Here is a 9578-nt window from a genome sequence, read left to right as displayed (position 1 = left end):
CTACTGTGCTAGTGTTCACAGAATACACTGTTTATCATGTTGGCCATATTTAATTGCGAAGCTAAAGCTGAGTTTTGCGTCTGTATTCAGTTCTATGCTCTTTGTCCTAATGACGCCCACATCTTGAAGATGTTTTTATTTAAATTGATTTTGCTATTTAACATGACACTATCCAAACCCAAACACAAATTCAAATGAAAAAAATAAAGATTCAGTTTTCCACGTTTGTGGAGTTTGATTCTTAGCAATCGGCTTTTGCGTAAATGTATTATTTGTTATAAAATGTCACACAGCTGAACTCAGATAAAAATAAGGACACTGGTCTGTATTCGAATTTTGTTCGCTGTTCAGTTAAGACTAGCTGGTGTCGTACGTTATGTGGATCGTTCGCTTTCAATACATAGATGACTCAAGAGCTGAATACATAGCATAATCAGATCCCATGAACAGCTTTACGGATGGAAGGCGGGATTGTGTGTTTGTTTGCTTGCGTGCGCGCGCTGTGTGTGCGTGTGATATTTTGTGTTTGTGTGTGCGTGCGTGTAAGTGGTTGTGTGCGTGCATGCATGATTGCTTGCGTGTATACGTGGGTGTCATTTAAAGATTAATTTTGCGATGCAAATTCAATATAAGTGTCATTATGACAGGGTTTTTTCTATTTACTTTAGTATATGAAATTTACATCAAATTTATATTTATATTAAATGAGATTCCTTTGATTTCCGTCATGATGTTGTATATGTTTTAGGCTATATTTTTATCGTACGGAAAATGGTTTGGTCTCCTTTGATGTCGACGATTCGAAGATGAGGTACTTTATGCAATCAATACCTGACTGCACCACAGTCAGTTTGTACGAGGTAAAAATGTGTAAACAGTAGCCACTAGTTTATATTGAGACATGTATAGTTTGGGTTGATGCTAAACAGAAAACTCGAAATATCTTGATAAAACTGAAGTAGATTTACTACCCAAATTGAGACATGTTTAAGGGGTAATCACTTATTATTTGTTGTTCAAAACACAACTAACTTATAGTTTCAATACAAGTCAAAAGTATGGGTGGGCAGAGTTCAAACAGTTTAAACTGGTAACATGGTACACAGAGTAGAGTAATATAATCAGTCTGTTATTAAACGTGTACGAGATGAAAATTGAATAATATAACTTAGATTGTGTCGCAAAGGGGTTAGATCAGGCATGTATCAGATACAGTACGTCATAATCATGCGTATCTAAAAAAATGAACGAAATACTGTGTAAAAGCATACTTATTTATGTATTTATCATCACACAAAAGGAAGTTTGTGAATATGAAGTTTTATTAGTCTTTTTTCATTTTTTCAAAAAATTGAATAGTCTGTTAAAGCCTATGCGTTTTCAGTTAGATTGAACTAGAAAGAATCAATCTTCCATTGTTTGTGTGTAAATCCGATTCAATAGTATTCATCATATTATAATACATAAAATATTGTTGCATGCAATGTATAATTCATTTACATGGAATGGGTTTAGCCACAATATTTCAGTTGGAAAGATCAGGAACAATTATAAATAACATAATGTACATCATATAAGCTCTCGTGTAAGCCCTAAACACCATTTATCATGTTAAATATTAAATTTGACATGTCGAAATAGTTTTAACCACACTTGACCTCAATCCTAACTTAATGTTATGGTTAGGGTTAAGGTTAGTGATAGAGTTAGGCTCGATATTGTCAATTTGAATATCCTCACCAAGTTTCATCAAGATGAAGTTGTAAATGCGGCAGAATGCTATTGATTACCTGTTTTATGTTTTAAATCCGCGATCTTGGAACGAGGGATGTTAATAGCGGCTTGTACGTTAATAATGGTCGCAACATTCAAAAATATTTTCTAAACTAATAAAATATTTAAAGACCCACATAACCATTCCTTTTATAACATATAATTCCAAGCCAAATTGATATAAATAATAAGCGAGGTCAGACGATACGTAAGAAAGAACTCGAGCTATACACTCCAGCTGAGAATATACTGCATAATGTCAAGGTCTCATGATGTAGTCTCATAATGTCAAATACTCATCATGTATTCTCATAATGTCAAGGTCTCAGCATGTTGTCTCATATTGTCACATACTCATCATGCAGTCTCATAATGTCAATGTCTCATCGTGTAGTCTCATAATGTCAAAGTCTCATTATGAAGTCTCATCATGTAAATGTATCATCATGTAGTCTCATAATGTCAAGATATCATCATGTAGTCTTATAATGTCAAGGTCTCATCATGTAGTCTCATAATGTCAATGTCTCATCATGTAGTCTCATATTGTCACATACTCATCATGTAGTCTCATAATGTCACATACTCATCATGTCGTCCCATATTGTCACATACCCATCATGTAGTCTCATAATGTCAATTTCTCTTCATGTAGTCTCATAATGTCAAAGTCTCATTATGAAGTCTCCTAATGTCAAGGTATCATCATATAGTCTCATAATGTCAAGGTATCATCATGTAGTCTCATAATGTCAATGTCTCATCATGTAGTCTCATAATGTCAAAGTCTCATTATGAAGTATCATAATGTCAAAGTCTCATTATGAAGTCTCATAATGTCAAGGTATCATAATGTAGTCTCATAATGTCAAGGTCTCATCATGTAGTCTCATAATGCCAATGTCTCATCATGTAGTCTCATAATGTCAATGTCTCATCATGTAGTCTCATAATGTCAAGGTCTCATTATGCAGTCTCATAATGTCAAGGTCTCATTATGTAGTCTCATAATGTTTAGGTCTCATCATGTAGTCTTATAATGTCAAGGTCGCATTATGCAGTATCATAATGTCTAGGTCTCATTATGTAGTCACCTAATGTCAAATACTCATCATGTAGTCTCATCATGTCTAGATCTTATCATGCAGTCTCATAATGTCAAATACTCATCATGTAGTCTCATAATGTCAATGTCACATAATGTAGTCTCATAATGTCAATGTATCATCATGTAGTCTCATAATGACAAAAAATCATCATGTAGTCTCATAATGTCAATGTCTCATCATGTAGTCTCATAATGTCAAATACTCACCATTAAGTCTCATAGTGTCAAAGTCTCATCATGTAGGCTCATGTTGTCAAATACTCATTATGTCGTCTCATAATGTCAATGTCTCATCATGTAGTCTCATAATGACAAATACTCATTATGTAGTCTCATAATGTCTAGGTATCATCATGAAGTCTCATAATGTCAATGTCTCATCATGTGATCTTATAATTTCAAGGTATCATCATGTAGTCTCATAATGTCTAGGTCTTATCATGTAGTCTCATAATGTCAAAGTCTCATTATGAAGTCTCGTAATGTCAATGTCTCATCATTTAGTCTCATTATGTCTAGGTATCATCATGTAGTCTTATAATGTCAATGTCTCATCATGTAGTCTCATAATGTCAAATAATCATCATGTAGTCTCATTATGTCAATGTATCATCATGTACTCTCATTATGTTAATGTCTCATCATTTGGTCTCCACTTTTAAAATAAAAAGTAAATGTGTAGTACACAACAATGCTTAACCTACGGCCCGCACAAGGACATATTAAATAAATAAAGGCATGGCATGAACCCTTACATAAAATTGTGATTAAAAAAAACGATGTTGATTTTTTAGAGAGCATTGCATTTCACATACTTAAACCTAGAAGATAAATTTATTGTGATTTAACATTGTTTTTCTTGTATATTATCATATTATCTCTCATTTTTTAACAATTTATTAGGTTTGGCTTGTCATTCTATTAATTTAGCCATTGAATTCAAAATTTTCAAACGCATAAGATTTCGGTCGGAAAAAAGTGGTTTTGAGCCTCTTAAAGCTTAAAGGTCCCTTTGATATTTAAAGCTAGTGTATTTAATATCTGTGCCAATATGCAAAAAACAACAACACAAAAGCAAATAAACCTGAACGTGGTGATTTTATGGGGTAAGACAAGAAGGATTTTGTCAGATATGATCACTCTATGAAAGTATTTCAAACAATAATCGCTCTAAAATGTCAATTAAATAGTAAAAGAAATGTTATATTTCATCCAGAACAATAAAAATATTAGTCAAACTGCGAGATCAAAGATAGGTTGCAGTGAAACAATCAATCAACTTCAAATAACTAAATAAGTATAACATTTTTAAAGCACATTACATGTGGCTGCCACTTAAATATCCAGCCGCAAATGATTTTGTGTAGTGTAGAATTTCTTAAGTACCTTTTACCTGCAGCATGTGGTCAATATGCATTGCATGCCCACATTAAGAGGTTAAAGGGAATACAGTTTGAATTGCATATTTTTGACACAAAGTAAGTACTTTTGACTATGTTTAAGTTGGCAATCTAGTCAAAACGGGATTTATAACCAAACAAAGAAAAACGTTGCTCAATTTTAAGGTTTATGCTGGAAGGAAGGGTTAACATAAACAAGATACAGATAGGTATAAAAAATAGAAGCCTTACCGTTATATTCCATAAAGTAACATGGGCAGAAATGCAGCTCAGAGCAGATCAGGCTTCCAAATAAGGTACTAGTACTTTTATTAGGGACATAGCTTCCCGCAGAATTATCAACACAACAAAACATATTATTGCTCCCTTCCCACTTTCGACGCACAAAAGCGAATACGGTAAATGTTGCTCTGTGTTCGCTGAATGAGAGAAGCATGTATCAGATAAGAAATATATATATATAAATATAAAGTAAATAATGAAGGGGACATTTACTATAACATTCCTAAGTTGAAGTCTGACGCGACACCCTTTAAAGCAAGAACCATGCCATAAACAAATAAACTCAGCAGGACTGTGTCGATGCTAAGGAATACGACTAAACATGTGCAGTACCAACATCCGCTACCAACAAAGCACAAGTTTAAAGTTTCAGGACGCGATCTTATCGATACAAACTGCCTGAAAAAACTACCCGATATTAATATATATGAAATTGAAAAAAAGTATTTGAAGTATATGTCTATGAACAAAATGAAATTTAAAAGCTGCTATATTAGTATTTTTTAACAAACATAACCGCTGGCGCAGTTACATGCCAGGTGCAAGGTCAAAATTGAAAAAAATGTACGCCCTTTCATGGTGGTGGAAAGGTTTAAATGGTCATGCTTAAGGCGCAAGCCCTCGTTGCGTTAGTGGCTCGCAGAGTCATTGACATTTAATTCTGACTTCATGTATAACATTAACGCTACACGGTGATCCACTTTTGCTTTGGTCTTGAGTCTCAAGGCAATGTAACCCTTATTCGGCCATGAAAAGATGATGGATCTTTGTTAAATACAACTAATGTCCGTTTTACAGTCCGTTAATATGTTTCTTTGCAAAACTGGATCATGTGATACCTCGGAGAGTTCCCAAAATGATTAAATGAAACATGCTATACTTGACAATATGACGACTATACATAACGTTTTATTTTTCAAAGGTCACTACACTTTTAAATAAAAACACTAACTCGAATGGTATCTAACATACGATCATAAAAGATCTGTTCGTCCGTCAACAAGAAATGCCAAGAAAAACAATAACTAAATACCATTGACATTTCGCGTATGTTTCATTACGAAATGTTTACGGGCACAACTAACGCTGCTGTGAATGCAAATCGAAACCTTAAAATGGAATGAGTTTTCTCCGGTAGGGATATCCTTTATTGATTAAACATAGCGACATATTCTTGTTTTACAAAAAGTAAATAACTAATGGTTTTGCAATCATTTAAGCAGTAACATGCATCTTAATGTTTCAATTATTTGTGCCCTATAGTATCGTTTGTGTTTTGCAGAATCATGTCATTGCTGCCAACTCATATGAATTGTCGTGGCACACGTTACGTGACGGGAATCCTATGAATGCTGCTGTTTTTAACATTACTTCTATAACCACTTATGATAACAGAGGTCATTCTCGTATTATTGGTAAGAAACATTTAACATCTAAAATCACGATGATTTTACAAGGTGAAGCAACTCTTTATGTCTCCACTGTGCTTTTGATGGAATGTATTAGCTTGACACTGCCACATGTTGAATATATAATACCACGTGATGTTTAAATTGTTATTTATAATGTTTAAGTGCGCAATGGATGCGATAAATGTACATCGGTCAAGCTACCGATTTGCTCTAACGAAAATATGTGTTCACGACCAACAAATGCCAAAACCTTCGAACAAGACATATGTCTTTATCTAAACACTATGATACATTGTTTAAATGAAAACTGAACTTAAACATATCTAAACACACCACCGTACGTATTACCGTAGGTAATTCGGCGACAAAAAGCACAAAAGAAAAAAATGTTTTTGTAAACTCAACCTTTATTTTTTTTTGTAGATATTCAGTCATAGCATAATATGTGCTATTTCACACCAAATTTTGTACGAGGTAGTTATTCTCACGTTTTGTTTTACAGATGCGTGTAAACTCAATAACGGTGAATGTGACGATATTTGTATTCCGATGGGACGAAATCGTGTCTGTAGATGCGGATATGGGTTTTCGATGGATGCAAACAAACAAACATGTTCATCAGGTAATATTTTAATCTAAGTGTTTGCTCAAACTTGTGATGCCAGTAGTAAAATGTATTCCACGAAAACAATTAACTATTAAACAACACGATGTGTACGCATACATATATACATATGTTTGTGGTGTTGGTGTTGCTGTTAAATTGAAGAAGATAGCAAGTGTGGTAATTTATTATGAAGTATTGCTTTTCAATTAAATGGAATGACACAGATGTATTCCCAGTAGCTTGAAATGATGTCTTCATTATGTAAATGCTTCTGGTTGGCGACTTTTCATAAGCGTTAATTAATATCGATACGTTTTTATTTGTGTCTTTAAACATATTGTAACATATTAAAATCATCATATGCAAATGGCAACACATTTTAAATCAGTGACGCATGTATCAAGAAACGCACCCTCACTCACTTCTGGTGAGAACACTCCTATGAAATCTTCAAATGAATATGCCAAGACGTTCATATAACCATCGGATGTTTGTAGCAAAATTAGCATAAAGCACCATAACATAATTTATTATAATATGTATGGCAAACAATAGTACAATGCATACTTACAGCCTTATACACAACTTTGAATGATCGTGAACGTATGGCAATATAGTACAATGCAATACGTTGTAAGGGGTGTTGCTGCAGTTTTGCTGATATCTTTCCATCTAATAGATTTTGTTCAAATTTATTTTTAAGTACTACATACAAATACTTTATAAAAAATGAAAAAAAATATTGGGTCACCGCCTTTGTATTGATTTTATTCCCCATTATATAATATGTACTTTTTCATTTAAACTGGAAAATCTCTAATTGCGTCAACCAATTATTAGCCTATGAAATAGATAATATGTAGATATTATATAAGCTGATATTCATTTAATTACACCACACAATGGCAAACAAATGGAGAACACACGTTTAATTTTAAGAAATTTATTTTTTATAATTTTAATGTCACCCAATAAACGTCATTGTTTAACTATTTTAACCACAAAAATGTAATTTAAAAAGTTCTGTTTAATAGAACTATGCGAAACTGCTCAAATATGTTCATCTACGTGTCGTCATCATAAAACCTAAACAACAAAGGGGGTCACCGCACTTTTTACAGAGATTTTGTTTAACCATCCCTACCGTCTGTGTAAAATTTCATAAAATACAGAATTAGGCAAAACCCAAGTACCGGTACATAGATGGCTAGAAATATGCATACACATTAGAAGTTGTTTACAATCTTGACTGGGATCACAACAGCTTACCAAAAATAAAAAATAAAACAATAATACAATAATTAATCATATTCGTTAGACCATACAGTATCAAACGACTCAAGTATACAATATTTGGTACCAACATTATTTATTGACTCAAAATTCAAAAAAAGATCAACACTGTTAAGAAATTCAACAAAAATGAGCGTTTTAAAATACCTAACTAATAAATGGTATTTTAATTGTATTTGTAATAGCTTACGAAACGAATAAGAACTTCATTTTAGATGTAAATTAATCATCAAAACTTCAAATGATTGTTAATTTAATTAAAAGCAACAGTAAATGATACATTATGATAATTAATCCTATCACAGAAAATTAGCAAAGACAGTAAATAAATCAGACTGCAGAAAGGAAATTACACTTTACATGTACTACAGGTAATGTTCATGACCCTAAATTTATATCAAAAGAATGGCATGAATAGTTTCAATACAAACAAAGATCAACTTCCAGACTTTACTTATCGAGCCTTTACGACGTAAATAATTTTTCCCTCAGAAAGTCAAAAAGTTTTTTACTTATTTTAGTATTTTGTGTTACTCTTAGTTTTCCCCAAAGAGTTATTTAATAAAAGAGAAGTTTAAGTACAATTTCTCCGCCTCGTTTAGCTGCTAAGTGAAGATGTGCGAAACGCAAACCACTGTAGGCAATTTTGTCCGCTATTCCTTTGGAAACAATGTTATTAATTTTAAGTTCATTGAGTGTTTCAAGATGTTTAACACGTTTACATTAATATATGTACTTACCAATTGCTGATTGAACAGTACAGCTGTCCTATGAAAATTAATGGTGTGTAACACCAACAGTTGTGCATAACTTCTGCAAGCTTTGCACATCACCCAGAAAATTGTGAGCAGAATACTGTTTTTTGAGAAGATAACTCACAAGATACACTTTGGAATATTTTTCAAGACCTTTGTGTGTTGCTTAAATAAAGATAGAGTGTCAGCTATATCTAAAACATACATTGAAAATGTGTGTAAGGAGAGTGCGAGTTCAAATGCCTTTATAATACGAGGAAAGTCAAACTAGGCCCGTTCTTTTCAATGAATGTTACAAACAAGTTTAGTGCCTCTTTGAGTGGTCGAGCAACAACTTTTTGACGATTGTAAAACAATGAGCCGCCAGCTACAGTCAGGCCTGTGATTTCAGTAGCCATGGGTGCTATCTGTTTTGATTGAAGGATCTCACAGTTGAAACACGCATCTCCACAGATTGTAGCAATTTGTGTTATGTCTTAATGCAATGATGTTGTTTCAATATCGCAGAATATTTTACAAACACCAACCAACTCTGCAATTTTGTTTTTCTTTGTTATTTGGACAATGGACGGTGGTGGGATTTGAGTGATGTGTGTAATAATGCAAGTTGCTATTCCACTCTAGTTTGTTGAACCTTCCTGAACTTCACTTCGTATGCTATTGAATTTTAGCTTTGACTTTAGTTGTAATTTTCTTCTCTTGTATACAACACTGTTGGATATTTCAAGTTTTCGTTTTTGAAGTTTGTTTTGCTTTGCAGCATGAAGTTTAGATACTTTTCCAGGCGAGATCCCTATACTTGTATTTACTGTGTTGAAATATGAAGCTCCAATATGTGAATGTGCCACAGCACAACTAGCTCTTATCAAAAGACTTTCTTAGCCAGAGTAATGAATCTTTTTGGAGCCTTTGTAGCTACCTTACAGTTGAAATACGCAACGTCCTTTG

Source organism: Dreissena polymorpha, chromosome 9, assembly GCF_020536995.1.
Source record: "Dreissena polymorpha isolate Duluth1 chromosome 9, UMN_Dpol_1.0, whole genome shotgun sequence".
Lineage (NCBI taxonomy): Eukaryota > Metazoa > Mollusca > Bivalvia > Myida > Dreissenidae > Dreissena > Dreissena polymorpha.
This window is presented reverse-complemented; position numbering follows the sequence as displayed.